This window comes from Artibeus jamaicensis, unplaced genomic scaffold, assembly GCF_021234435.1.
Source record: "Artibeus jamaicensis isolate MK-2021 breed Jamaican fruit bat unplaced genomic scaffold, CSHL_Jam_final contig_3152, whole genome shotgun sequence".
Lineage (NCBI taxonomy): Eukaryota > Metazoa > Chordata > Mammalia > Chiroptera > Phyllostomidae > Artibeus > Artibeus jamaicensis.
In genome coordinates this window covers 5644504-5659363 of record NW_026521729.1, presented here as the reverse complement: position 1 = coordinate 5659363, position 14860 = coordinate 5644504, and the positions used below count along the sequence as shown (strand labels likewise).

At 51.6% G+C, this 14860-nt stretch overlaps 1 long non-coding RNA gene across 1 annotated transcript; it reads left to right on the top strand.

Annotated features, from left to right (window-relative positions):
* Window positions 1–757: 757 nt before the first annotated feature.
* On the top strand, window positions 758–14373 carry LOC128627086 (uncharacterized). Its single transcript, XR_008391186.1, has 4 exons — window positions 758–893; window positions 11607–11710; window positions 13003–13177; window positions 13868–14373. It is a non-coding gene; the product is annotated as an uncharacterized LOC128627086 (long non-coding RNA).
* Window positions 14374–14860: the final 487 nt, after the last annotated feature.

The window sequence follows — 14860 nt, the reverse complement described above, 5'->3', positions numbered from 1 at the left end:
TCTACTGCCTACCTGCACCCCAGCTTTCCATCCTCCAGGGTTACCTCCAGGAAGCCTCCATGACCCAAACCCGTCTCCTCCTCCATGCTGCCCCCACCCATGACATCCCCCTAACCCGCTGCTCATCACCATCACACCTCAGATGTTATCTGTCTGCCCACGGGACCGAGGACCCCGTGAGGACAGGGCTGTGCCCGATAATGCCGGGCCTCCGTAACTGCGCCTTCGAAGTCTAGCCTTCGAAGTGAGCGACCCATGTTCCAGATTCATACACTGAACAGAGTGAGTGGACATGCTGATCCCGTAAGTCTCCTGAGACCAGAGCGCTGGGGGGACACTCTCCGGGACATGAGGAAGGGCTAGACCTCCATCAAGGTGATACTGCAGCCACTGGGTAACAAAGGCCTTTGTTCTCTTAAACACGAATGCACTGAAAAAAACTTGTGCCCTTCCAGTCTTGGGAGGTTCCTTGGGCGTCCACCATGCTGCTTTTCGGATGGACCCCTGGCAAGGGCAGCTGTCAGGCCCCCTCGGGGACAGGCGCCGGGTCTTCCAGGCTGAGCCAATGGCATCCTTTTCCCAGGGAGCTGCGTGGCCCGGGACCAGGCCGACAGCCCCCAGCCTCTCTTCCAACCGTGCCTGCAAAACCCCTCACGTGGCTTCTTCCCTCCTGATTCACAGGAACCTGCTTCCTCGGCTTCCAGAGAAATCTCTCCAGAGGCAGCTGGTCATCAAAACAGAAGTTTTGAATGCTTCCTGAAGCCTGTGCCCTCGATGTCGGAACCAGGGTGACGTGACGTGGGGCAGGGGGAGGAGAGCGACTACCCCAGGACTGAATCCCAGTGAAAGACTCGGTCTTCGAGGGGCATCTTCACGAAGAACGATACAAACATGTAAGTGAACAGTAGTCGAAGATGTCAGAAATTACTGGGGCATCCCGCTCGGAGCCAAACACGCGTGTGCGAGGGCAGGGATGCACTGACTGCGAGCGTGTGGCTGGGAAGAAAGGGCACCTGCCCCTCGGCCACCCTCCTTTCAGACAAAGGCTTTCTCAGCCCGACTCTTCCCTGCCCGGAGGTCCCTGGACGCTTGTCCCAACAGCAACACTTCACAGGGCCTTCCGTCCTAACAAATAATTAGCCGAGATCGAACTGGGGATTTCTTCCATGCATGTCATAGGTCTGATATGAATAATGAGGCGGGAGGTTAACGGGGGGTCAGAGACAGGTCCCCATCTTCCCGCTTATTTATTCAGCGAAATGAGAAATTGATCACATTATTGCGTGGAGGGGGAGCCTGATTCATAGCAATCAGCTCAGAATTGGCAGTTTTGACTGTAGGCAATTTGGGGACATTACTTATGCCTGAATAGGCCAGAAAGGTCGTTTATAGCTTGTTAACACCTTTCCGACCTCCTCGTCCGCCCGATCTTGGTCTCCAGCCTGCTTTGCCCTGCACCTGGGCCAAATGGAAAATCGCAGATTGGTGGGAACAAGGCTTCTTATAATATTAAAAACACTAACATGAGAGTTAGTCCAGAGACAGTTTCTTAAAAGGCATGTGTGCCAGAATGTGATTTCTTTATCCATCTGTCCGTCCATCCTTCCATCCATCCCTCCATCTATCCACCCACCCACCCAGGTCTTGCTTATGCATGTGTAAGTTGGCCATAAGCCCATTTTGTGGGCACTGGTCACTCATGCAGGCTCACCCATGGCATCAGGCACCAGAGTTGCAGGGATTAAAGGTGTCCCTGGAGACTGTAGGATGCTTGGCCAAGGACGGTGACAGCCTGTGCCGGAGGGAGGGCTATGGGCTTCTGCCAGGCTCTGGGAACGTGGCTACTACCCAGCAGAGTTCCTGGCCACCAGGTGTTACTCAGTAAAAGTGGGATGAGGGGCGAGTGCTGAGCTGCTGCAGTGTCTCACAGCGGTGGTGCAGTGTACCAGCCCTGCCTGCATGTGCCGGGCTGTGCCTAGTGCAGTGCAGCAACCGAAAATAGGGGCTCTGGGCTCTGGCTGGCGTGGCTTGGTGGGTCGAAGCATTGTCCTGGAACCAAAAAGTTGCAGGTTTGATTCCTGGTTAGGCCACAAACCTGGGTTTGGGGTTCAATCCCTAGTCCATGTGCATATGGGAGTCAACCAACCAATGGTTTTTCTCTCATATCGATGTTTGTCTGGTGCACTTCCTCTCTGTCTCTGATAAGGGCAAAGTCCTCGGGTGCGGATTAAATAAAATAGGAACTTTGGAATCAGAGTCTAAGCCTCAGTTTCCTCATCTGCAAAGTGGGGCCAAATCATTGACTGTACCTCAGGCGACATAGAAAACCTTCAGAAGTGGTGCCTGGTACATTCTAGATGTGTGATAAATGACAGCTGTCATCGTCATCAGCAGCGCCGTTTTGATCAGAAAGGCCGGGAGACATCTTGGTCTGCTCGGGGAAGAGCTTTTTCCAAAACCCCAAGAGGGGGAAGGGAGGGAAGCGCGGTGTTCTGGCTCTTTGTCGCCACCGACCCATGTGACCTGACACAGCCACGGCCACTCGTGGTGTTTCATGTTTCTGTCGCTTGCCTGGGCCCAGCTGGGCATTTCTTCTGCTGGCCTCACTTGGGGTCTGTCCTGCAACGGCTGCCCGGGGGCATCTGGGGCGACCGTCTGTCTGCAGACTCAGCTGGGAGGGGAGGACAGCTGGGTCCCCCTGCACCTGTGTCACCCCAGAGGCTCTCCTCTCTGCGAGGTCGGCGTGGGGACAAACGGAGCGACGAGACCTGGTGGGGCCGGCAGCCCGCTGTCTCTGCCGAGGTGTGCACGGAAGGCTGTGTGTGGACACAGGGAGACTTCAGAGCAGGGTCTGGTCCTTCACCTCAGCAACCAGCCCCAGCCCAGCAGCACGCAGGCTGGGCGGGTGTGGTCCGGCCTCGGTTCTCACCATCAGCGTCTGCTCGGTCACCTCTGTGCACGGGACAAGCTGCTTTGTTAGGTCTCCTTGTCAGCATCCTTGGTGGAGACCCTGAACCTCTTTTTCTTTTGCTCCCAAGGGAAGAATCATCCTTTTTCCCCTAATTCCCAGTTGTCATGAAGCCAGACTCAGGGCTCACGGCCCCACAAACAAATGCCGGGCCTTGGACACAGCAGTGGGCGGGACGGACATGGAGACTGTTGGTGGTCTCCGCTTTTTCCCATCTCTCTCTCTCTCACACACACACTCACACACACACACACACTCACTCACTCACTCACACTCATCCCCACCCTCTTTCCAGCCCTTTCTCCCCCTGCCCTTAGAATAAACAAAACTCTTTCATTCTGGGGCCTGGAAGATTCCATAATGAGTTGAGCCTCTTAACAGTCTATTTTAATAAAACTCAGCTCCCTGGCTGTATAGAGACCATAAAACATGCAGGTTCCAGCAATAATATGTTTAGTAGCCCTGCTTGATAAAGTGGAAATGTTTGCATGTTTCAAATTATGAGCAATTTAAAGTAGGAAGCTAGCAAGCCAGTTCTTGGGTTATGAAGCTTGACATTGTAAAGCCTTAAGAGAACACAGACTTCAAAGTCTCCTGGTCTGAAATACGTCCCGTACGCTCTTCGGGAGAACCAGCTGGGATAGGCCTGCTGCTGCGGGGAGGGGGAACCGCAGAGAGATTCAGCTGCGTCTGTCAGTCCTTCCACACCCACTCGGGCTTTTTTGTGCAGGGAGGTGTGTCCCCCAGAGGGCCCTGCCTGACACAGCACCCACCCTCTCCACACACGGCAGACTTTCAGCATCACCAAAGCATTCCGACAAATGCTGAGTGTGACGGCAGGGCTGAGCTCCTGCCAGCAGTCGGATCCTAGCAGTGGTTTTAAACTGACTTCCTCTGAACCTCTCTGCGTTGGTTTATTTTCTATGGGATTACGTGCAGCCTTTCATACGAGCAAGAGGTTTTCGCCAAGTTCGCTCCGGCCCAGCCGCACTGGCCTCCTTTCTGGCCCTTGAACTCGCCAAACTCGCACCCGCTTCAGAGCCGCCACTCATTTTTCAGTGTGGTTCGCTCCCTGTCAATCAGGCTTCAGATTAAGTCTTACCTTCTTCTTGGAGAGGCCTCTCCTGATCTTCCCAGGCCTCCGCGTTTGTTCTCGCCTTTCCTTGGTTTTTCTCTTTCTGGGCACTTATCACAATCTTTTAGTGATTTTATTTATTTATTTATGTGCTTGCGGGTTTACTATCCATCTTCCCCAATCGCGTGTCAGTTCCGTGGAAGCAGACACTGGGTCTCCCTCGATCACCACTGGGTAGCACGTGCTCAGTGCTCCATAAATATTTCCTGGTTGAATGGGTGGGTGGATGGACGGATGGGGGGATGCATGGGTGGATGAGTGGATGATGGATAAACGGATGGATGAATGAATAAATGGGTGAATGAATGGGTGGGTGAATAGATGCATGGATGGGTAGGTAGGTGAGTGGGTGGTTGGATGAATAGGTTCACAGAAGGATGGATGGATGGATGGATGGATGGATGGATGGATGGATGGATGACCTATAAGGATTCTTCAAACTCCAAGCCTTTAGAGTCCAAGTCCTTAGAGGACACGCCCCTAGGTGCGGTGAACAGAGTTTGAAGAGGTAAGCACAGTGCTGCCCACCACTGCCGGCTCCTGTAACGACAGGAAGGCACTCGAGTTCACGGGCTGGCTTTGGGGAAGGGGAGTGGCCAGCAATGAAAATGACTCCACTTGCCCCTTTAACATCACGCTCCCTTCCTCCGTTATTTTCCCGAGATCCAAGGTGGAAGATACAATTTCTATACCTTTAAAAAATCCCATAATTGCACCCGTGCGGGACCCTCCACCGCCAGGCAGCACCCCCAGTAAGCACAGGAACAAAGACTAGCCTGTTCTTGACTAGACAGCCGAGCCAGGCCCAGCCACCGTGCGGTATGCGACCCTGCCCGGTCGGCTGAATTCTTCAGCTGATAAGAGTGCTTCGTCTCTTGCTGAGGGGGAGTGTGCAGTTTGGGGTGAGAAGACCTCCCTGTGGTTCATTTGTTCTGTCCCCACCCCTCTAGCAGGGCACCCCATCTTCCACACGGTCTCCTCTTACCCAGGTTGCATTCCAGGCAGCCGGTGGTACCCAGGCTGCCCCTCACTTCCTGGGTATCATTTGTCAGCTGAGCTTGGCCAGCTAAAACTGAAGATGGCTCCCTCCAAGGGCATGGCCAGGGAGGCAGACAGTGCGGCATTGAAAAGCATACCCCAGAATGGGGCTGTGGGTGTGAGCCTCTCCTCCCCGGCCTTGCTCTGGTTGCTACAGCTTTTCACGGACAGGCTTGCTGGGCCCTCTGCATCTTGCCCATCAGAACCCCTAGACTCAGAATGGGGTTGCCCAGGGCCACTGTGCATGTGCCCATGTTATGCCCTGCTCCCTTCCAGGGGGCATCAGGCACAGAGCCCCACGTGAGTGCCCATCTCCCAGGGTTTGTGCATCACGGCCACCCTGGGGAGCCCTCTGCAGAGCTCAGTTTCAGGGACCAGGATACCGGGGGGCCTGCATAATTCTCCCTGCACCCACCCCCACCAGGAAGGATCAGGGAAGCCGTGCATCAGGCTGCTGCATGTGGGTCATGGCTGGCAGAATATTTCTACTGTCAGTTCAACAAAAAGGGTGATGATCACAGTGAAGCTTAACAAAGAAAATGCTATCGGGCAATTAGTGAGCCCAAGTCAGCAGGACTGGTGTGAAATTTATCATGTTGGCAACAGCACGTTCACCTGCGTGTGACAAATGTGGGCGTGGGAAGCTCTGGAAGACATCAACTCTGCCCTCCCGGCCCCTCCAGAGCCCAGAGCCTTGGCCCCTTGGGCGTTTCTGGAGCATGGGTGCAGGAAAGACCCAGCTGTATTTTGTACAGAGGAGGTAAGGGTGGGATGCCCTGAGCTGGGGATGTGGGATGCCACCTGTAACAAGCAAGAAGGTGGGGAAAGAGAGTTACAGAGAGAAGCAGAAGTTTTGTTTCAGATGCAGAGAGAAGACCTCCAAGGGGCTGCTTTGAAATCTATTCTGCAGGGGCACAGGGTCCATAGGACATGGACTAGGGGACAGGCCCGCTCCACCAGGCGCTGCTTTTTGTGAACACATGCTCACCTTCACTGCCATGGAGTTACAGGCCAGCAGAGGTGACTGGTCCACTTTGTCGGGGGGGGGGGGCTACGGCAGCCTCCCCAGGTCCCTCAGCTCGGAGGCCAGTCATCTGCTGGGTAGGCAGCCAGGCCTGCCCGGCACAGCCGGCCCCAGATCCCCCTGGAGAGGCATAAGGGATTTAGGCATGATTAGACACACTACTTTGCCTCTGATTTCTTTCTTAGGAACCTGCCTAAGTCATGTGTGTTTGCTTTAGAAGAACATTTTTCAGGGCGAAGCCCAAAGCGTGGAGTCTCCGAGCCAGGCCAGGGAGGAAGGCAGGCTTGGATGTGAACAGACATAAATTAGGGTTGAAACGTTGGCTGGCCCCTGGGGACAGCAGCATGTGCCTGGATTCGAGCACCTGGGACCAGGATTCTTGGCTCAGCCAGACTGCCCACTTTGCCTGTCATCTTGGCTTTAGCTTCTCCTTCTGCTCCCTCCTCCTGGCCCTCACTCGGTCCCCACCAGCCTCCTCTTGGCTTTGCAAGCCTCCTTCTACTCTGCAAACTTAGCACTTCTGGTGGCCCAGGTTCTGAGAGCAAGGAGGCTAGGAAGCAGCCAATGGGAAGCTTTCATTTACTGAGCACCGCTGATTGCCAGGCAGCCTGTATTTGCACCTTAATGTACCAAGAGTCATTCAAAGAACTTTACATAAATTAATTCATGTGGTCCTCACGACAACACTTAAGAGGAAAGTACTATTTTTCTTCCCATTTCACAGCTGAGAACACTGAGTCACGAGATTAAGTCACTTGCCCAAGTCGCAAGGCTAGTCCCTGACAGGGCTGGGTAATCCTGCAGCCTACATTCTCTACCAGTAGAATCAGCTTCCACCATTGGGTCAGAGTTTGAGATGCAAATTCTTTACCGTGTAGCCACTGTGTAACCTTGGTCAAATACTTCAGCTCTTTGAATCTGTTTTCTTCCTCCGTAAAATGGGATCATAGTTGCTTATCCAGATAGTTGCAAATGAGACAGTATTTGGATCTTTCCAGATACATAACCATAGCTCAATAAATGCTGATGTCTTTTTCCTTCTCCCCACTGGAGAAAACATATAGCAGGAGTGTGGAATTTAAAGAATAAGATTTGGCAGTGGCTTGCATCAAATATAATGCGTGGTATGTAAGGCAGTGGCCCCTACTGGAGAAGTTTTGCATTGCAACCAAGCTCTATAACCATTGTAAATACTTAGCTCTAGGGCAGAGGTCAACAAACTTTCTCTGTAAAGGGTCAAACAGTAAATATTTTAGGCTTTGCAGGATATACAGTCTGTGTCACGAGTGCTCAACTCTGCCATTGTAGTATGGAAGCAGCTAAAAATGGTGTGTAAATGAATGAGCACAAGTATGTTCCAATAAAACTTTATTTAAGAAGACAAGCGGTGAGCCAGATTCAGCCTCTTGTCTATAATTTGCTGACCTCTGCTCTGGGATAGGATTGTAGGGGTTCTGCTGGCAGATTCTCTTCCAACCACAGGAGAAGATCCCATAGGATGGGAAACTGCTTAGAGGGTAAAAATGAAGAGAAGAAGAAAGAGTTCATAAACAGTGAAAAGTTCCGCCCAAGTATTCTTATGAGTTTGGTATCCAGCATGCCTTGAACCAGGCTCTATGTTAAATTTTGGTTCTGATACATGCAATTCTTCAAGTGGTTTGTTGAAATATAATGATTTGTCAATGAACAAGATCATTCAACAATCCTCTTTGCGGCATTGCGTCTTACCCACAAAGCAGTGATCCTGTGTCTCCTTAGAAATACAGCCTGCCTGTCGTTCTCCTGCAACAATAATCCTTGGAAACGCGTTGGCACAGAAAAGCATCCTGTAGAAAAATACGTCGTCTGTTCTCCCACTTAGAGATTTTGAGTGGATGTAGCTATATTAAAAGGCTAAGAATTTCTGTAGTAACAAAACCCATTAATCTTGGTTAGCTCTGAGTTTTACAAACTCCTATGACCACAAAAAGTTAATAGCTCATAAGTTAAAAACATAGGGTCTGGATCTAATAAAATAGGAATAATAGTAGTTATCTCACGGGGCTGGTGCGAAGCACACACAGGATGAAGGGCTGTGGAGGGCTTAGCGCAGGGCTCACGACACGCGCCACATGCCCGTCCTGAATGCCGACGGCCAGCTCTGTCAGGAGGCACGTGGGGGACACGCTGCTAAAAAGAACTTAGAGAAAAGGATTAATGAATGTATTTCTCCTATTCATTTCCAAAGGAGTTAGTTAATGGCGCAACAAACCTCCTAACTGGTCTTTAGAAATTCCAGTCCAAGGCACGTGCTCACAGCCACAGGGCTTGCTGTTTTTTACTCTTCAAAGTGAAGCCCCATGAGCGCGGCAGATGGCAGAGCTGGAAGGGCATAGAAGGCGCAGGGGGCCTTGGGGGATTGCACCCCATGTGGGCAGGTGCCATCTGGGGTACCCTGGAAGCTGACTGGACGAAAACAGTCAGCCAGAGAGGTGGGCTGTGGATGCCGGTGGTCTCACTCCCCTCGGCAGCAGCAGGACCCTTTCATGCCCCGCCCCCTCCATAAAGGCCAGAGGCCGCAGATATTGATACCTGCCTTTAAGCCCTCAGATACTTCAAAGAAAGAAGATTAGGAGTGAGTCTCAGAACCCGTTCCCCAGAGAGAGCCGTTTGTCCAAAAGTTGATATTATTGACGCTGGTGGAAGCTGAGAGGAGCGTGCAATTTATTTAATAAAAGTCGGGCAGTGCTTCCTGGGACTCCTGAGTTTTCCTGCTTCCTCTCAAGCATTCTCGGGGGATGGGGGGGCCCCCTGCGACCCACACAAATGTTTGATCAGCTATGCATCATCCCGGGGGCGGCTCAGTTGCTCGGACAGGCTTCAGCTCTCCGGGTGTCTCCAGAGTTCTCCTGCTTAAATTCTTTGTTTCCTTCAGAATTCATTAGAAACGACATAATTGCATCTCTTTTCCTTCTCAGATTGAGCACACTTATCACAGATGTTGATCTGTCACTGGGATGGCTGAGAGAGGCCATGGGCCCCCGGCAGTCTGGTCTCTCCATTCCGGAGCTGCCGTACCAGCCCCCCCCCACCCGACACCCACTGCAAACATGGCCACACGTCTCAATGTCTGCTTGCTTTGGAGCATTGACCGATCCCCGCCAACCCACAAGGCGAGTCTCTGGGCCAGCCCCAAGTTGGCCTTCAGAGCACAGTAGAGTTCTTGCAGAGAATGTGGGATGTCGCCCTGAAAAATGACTGGCGGTATATTGTCCCCAAGCCTGGAGCGTTTGTCTCTATCTGAGTGCTATAAGTCCTTGCTTAGAAACGAACATTGGATTAGACCTTTGCTTCCCAGCTCTTGTGAAAATAGAAAAGGGGTTTGGATGGAGAGGTAATTATCAACAGGAAGAATTGAAAATCAGAGACAGACACAATGGAGTTTGCTCATTCATTCATTTCATGAGTAGTGATTGTGTCTCTTCCAGTCCCAGGGACTACTACTCCATGGGTTATAATTACAGCGGTGAAGAGTAATAGCTTATATCTGTTGAGCCCATATTATATGAAAAGCACTGTTTCATTTAGTCCTATGGAATAGAAACTAGGCTTGTTTGTTTTACTCATTTTTTGTATAAATAAACACAGAGGAGGAAGCTGAGGCTTAGTAAAGCTAAGTGATTCTTCAAGGTCAACAAAGCTAATAAGCAGCAGAATGTGGACTTCAGTCTGAGACCCAGGCCCCCAAGTTTGGCTGAATCACACTACACAGCCACTTGAAGCCAAGTCTCTGCTCTTTTTGAGTTTGCCTTCTGGTCGGGGAGACAGTCCACTGAAAACAAAGACAAATGTAAACATACAAATAACATGCAAATGGCAGTAAGAGCGTCGGGACGTCCAAAGCAAAGTGACATGGGAGGCAGGGACAAGTGGAAGTTGCTGGGAAGCTCCTCCTTCCCCACCTTGGTGCTTGTGACAGCAAGACAGGCTCTCCTTGGGCCTGGTCATGCCGCCCGAGGGCCGGGGGCTGGCCCCTCTTATCCTATGGTTGCATGGACAACACTCACCTCTGCTTATAGGCCAGCGTTCCCCTCTGTTCTACCACCGAGGGTCGTCCCACACAGGCTGGGCTGGGCCGCTGGAGACGCGCTGAGCTAGCTGACGTGTAAATCAGAAGTCACCCTGGTCCTCCTGTTGGCGATCCTACAGAGGACAGCCATCTATGGCTGTCAACAGAGGTCAACGGATTGGAAAACACTCAGATCAGTGGTTCTCATTGGAGGGCGGGGAACAATGTCCTCCCTCAAGGGACATTTGGTGATATCTGGAGACATGTTTGGTTGTCACAGCCAGGAGAGGGTTGCTAATGGTAACTAGTGGGTAGAAACCAGGAATTCAACTAAACATTCTACAAGGCACAGGGCAGCTCCCTGCAGTAAAAATGGTCCAATGCAAAATGTCAGTGTTGTGGTGGTTCAGGCGCCTCACGTGAAAGTGGTGTGTGTGTGTGTGTGCGTATGTGTGTATGTATGACAGAGAAGAGAAAACCACCCACATTTTCTGAAACTTTCTGCTCCCAGAATTTTACAATATTTTCAGGAGATGAGAGGTTTCCAGAACACTGTTATGGACTTTGGGAGGTAGTGGAATTTAAGTGAGGTCATGGGGGTGGGGCCCTCAGGACCGGATTAGTGGCCTTAGAAGATTAGACACCAGGAGCTTTCTGTCTGTCTGTCTCCCCTCCCCAACCCTGTGAAGAGCAGCAGGGAGCAGGCCCTCACCAGGGAACAGAATCAGCGGGCACCTTGATTTTGGACTTCTCAGCTTCCAGAACCACGACTAATACATTTCTGTTGTTTAAGTCACCAAGCCTGCTACATTTTGTTACGGCCGCCCAAGCTGCCCAATACACTCTTGCTAGAAACTTCCATCCGAAACCCAACTCAGAAGGCAGGATCAGAGAGGTTCCTGCTTTGTAAGTGGTCTAATGACACCCACGAGAGAAAGCAAAGCCTCGCACAGAGATGTGTGGTTAAAGACACACGACCTAAGTCCCTCCTCGCATCCAATGGGCTACACAAAACCGCGAATCCACTCGGGTCTTCTTCCAGTCGGACAGGACTTCCCTTCATCCGGGCCAGGAAGAAGGGAAGTTGTGTTTCCAGACTGGATTGCCGCTTCATCCACTAGACCTGCTTGTGAGCTAAGCCAAGTTTCATCAAAAATTATTGGTCTCATAACTTTTTTCCTTTTTCTTTTTTGCTTTAAAGGGCCCCATATGGAACCAATATCGTGATAGGATTGCAGTTGGACCAAGCCATGGTCGTTCTGATCCGCTGCTCCTTTGTGGGTTTTAAGTACGGGCCTAATTGTTCTCCCCCCGAGTAGGAAGCAAACATCCCACTCAGCAGACGGTGAGGCGGATCTGGCCAACACGCAGACGTTTCCTCTTCCCTTTCCAGGACCCAGGTCCTCCTCGGACCCAAAGCTCTGCGTCCAAGGGAACCTCCATCTCCTCCCAGGGTGGCAGCCTGCACCCACACTTACCTGCTTCAGAAACTCTCAGGTAAGACCAGGGAAGTTGAAAAAGGGAAAAATAGGGCCACAGCCCTCGAGTGAGTATTTTTAACCACCGCAACCTTACAAGAGGTTCCGTTTCACTGACTTGGAAGAAGCAGCCCACTAGCTGGGGACCCAGCACATCTGTCTTCTAATAAACCTTCTTGTTTACCCATGTATTAACCTCATGAAACATTTATGCAAATCTCCCAGTAACAAAAGGTAAAGGAACCATTATGTGTTATGAAGGCCCCAACAGGACAACCTTTGTTTTGTTCTCGTGGTGGTGGTGGTTTTTTTTTCAGCCCTGGTATTTTATGGGTGTGTTTGTAACTCTTGGGGTTTCTATTTAAAAGCGCACAAGGGCGTCCAGATTTTCATCTCTTCTGTTTTCAGTTCTGTTGCCATTCCTCCCAGCTGATTTCACATTTTATGATGCTAATGACGGGTGTATGGTTTTGAGTTTCTCTCCTGTCAGCTGGTCAGTGGGTCTGAGGGATATATTTAATAGAACCTGACAGCTGATGGAACCGGCCCCATTGAAAGGGGATTTGATATGTGGACTCAATGCAGGGACCCTGAATCGGCTGTAAGAGCGGCTGTTGTGTTTCAGCCTCTCGGCCCCTCGAACTCTTTCTTGTGTACACCCCAGTACACGTGTATAAAAGACATGACTTATGGATGACTTCTTTCGTATACTGATCTGAGGGCCGTTCAGAGAGCATGTCAAAACAGATTAGCTGTCTCATCCTGCCAGAAAATTGGGAGAGAGAACTTGGTACAAGTTTGCCCCACAAATGCGCATGTGCCAGAAAACAAAGACGGTTCGGGAGGGGGAGGAAATCATCCCCGTGGGGGTTAGGAGAGCCGGGGCACTGGGAAAGGCTGCAGACCCCCCATTCAGGGGGCTCCAGTAGGGACTGTTCCTACTGCCCAAGATACCACGGAGCTGGGTGGGGTGGTGGGGGCGGGTCGGAGGGGAGGCTGGAGGGACAGGGAGGAGTCCCCTGCCTGGGAGGCTGGCACCAAGTTTCACCCATGTGAGTGCGGCTGGGATGTTAGGGGGGTTTCGGCTTACCTCTGTGAAACGGAGTGAGAATCTCTGTTGGAATCACCAGATAAACCTGCACCCTGGCTGGGCCACCGGCATCTTGTTTGTTAGCTCTGCTTGTGTACTACTGCTCAGCTAGCTCACCTTTATCAAAGGCTGGCCATGCACCAAACTTCACCTGTATTAACCCTTTTAATCTTCCTAAGACCCCTAGATGTGGATATTATTATCATTACCCCATTTTACAGGTTCAGAAACCGAGGCACAGGCAAGCCATGTGACTAGTTCAAAGTTACCGGTAACAATTAGTGAAACCGAGATTGAACCTCAGGCTGTCAGAACCCATCGGCATAACGGTGACACTCTTCTGCTCTGCTTCTGTTTGTTCCCATGCTAGTAAGACATATGGGCGCATGAGCAAAGGTGAGTTCATGCATGTGTGAAAATGCTTCAGAAATAATGACCCCATAGAGTTCACCTGGTCCACCCCGCTGGGTGCAGCCAACCTCCCATTCAATCAAGGAAGCAACTGACTGTTCCTCCCCTTGTAACCTGGGTGTTACTCATCATCCCACAGGGCTGCAACCAAGGCCAAGGGGAACCCGTGGGCGCCCATCCCAGCCCCAGGCCCTGAACAGGCACTCAACTCTTCTTCATTCCCAACCTCAGAACCCCGCCCCCTCTGCCTCCCTTTACCAGCAGCCCTCCCACTGGGGATCCATCCCAGCCGTTCAACGTGGCGGCTGCGTGAGGCTATCCTATAAGGTGACAACATCACAGACCATCGATTCTGCCTTCCCAAGTATCCTTGTATCCATCCACCCTTGTTCTCTGGCCAAAAGAGGCCAGGGCTGCAGAGAGTCCCTGTGTCGGAGGCACCTGGACAGTGCGCCAGGTGTTCGGACCTGCACGAGTCACATTGTGGGCCAGTCACGGTGTGGAGTCACAGACTCCACAGTGTGGGGACCGTGTGGCACTGGCGCTTTTTAGGTTAGAGACATAAAACCTGCTATTGATCTTGAGCGATGTGTCCAATTCTGAATGTCTGTGAAAGCCCCAGGCACTTCAATGCCACATAATCAATATCTTTTCATTCTTTTTTTTTTCCGGTAGCAAATGTATGGGTTTGCTGATCCATCCTGCAGGCGTCCAGCCTGGCCTTTTGTTCCTTCTCAGGCAAGACACACAGCACGCCACAGGCCTGCTGCTCAGGACCGCCGCCCGCAAGACCGCAGCTGAGACTCAGGTGTGACAGAAGCAGTGTCGCCCCTCTCAGCCCAGACAGCTCAGCGGGAGCAGGCTGCTCTTTGGAGGTGACCACATGACGTGGGGGGAGGGATAGAGAGAGAGGCAGAAAAGACAGAGGGATTGAGATGGAGATTAGAGACCTAGCTCGGGGCAGACTCTAAGGAATCTTGACATTTTGTGTGCCAAGGACACAGCAAGAAGGATGCCCATGGCAGGGGTGCCCTGGGGCTTGTTCCTGAAGCAGATGGCCCTGCCAGGCCCGGGCCGGGGCATCGCCCCCTCTGACTCCTGGCTGGCTGCCCGCCCAGGGTTAGTAGACATTCATTCTTTGTCTTCCCTAGTAATGGCTCTGATTTTAAACTTGGAATCAGTCCTGTCTTCTTTCTGAGTCCACGTGGTCTTGGTGAGTTTCTAGGGTGGAGTTCATGCCCTAGGTCGGGTCAATCCAGCACCAAGTAGACTCAGCCGCAGGGATTGGTTCATGAATGGTTGCATCGCCCAGGGTGGTCCAATCAGAATGGCTCTCAAGAGTTTCCTGGGAATCCACAGTGAGGTGTCACTTCCCACCACTAGGTTGGCTCTAAACAACAAGGTAGACGATAACCAAGGTTGGCAAGGGTGTGGGGCAATTAGAACCCCGGTACGCTGCTGATGGGATGGTGAAACGGTGCAGCTGCTTTGGAAACATCCATTCCTCTGAAGTTTAAATACAGGATAACTATACAACCCAGCAATTCCACTTCTAAATATGTGCCTCGTGGAAATGGAACCAAATGTTCGAACAATGTACACAAATGTTCACGGGAGCATGATGGTAGCCTAACGGTGGAAACAACCCAATTGTCCATCCGCTCATGA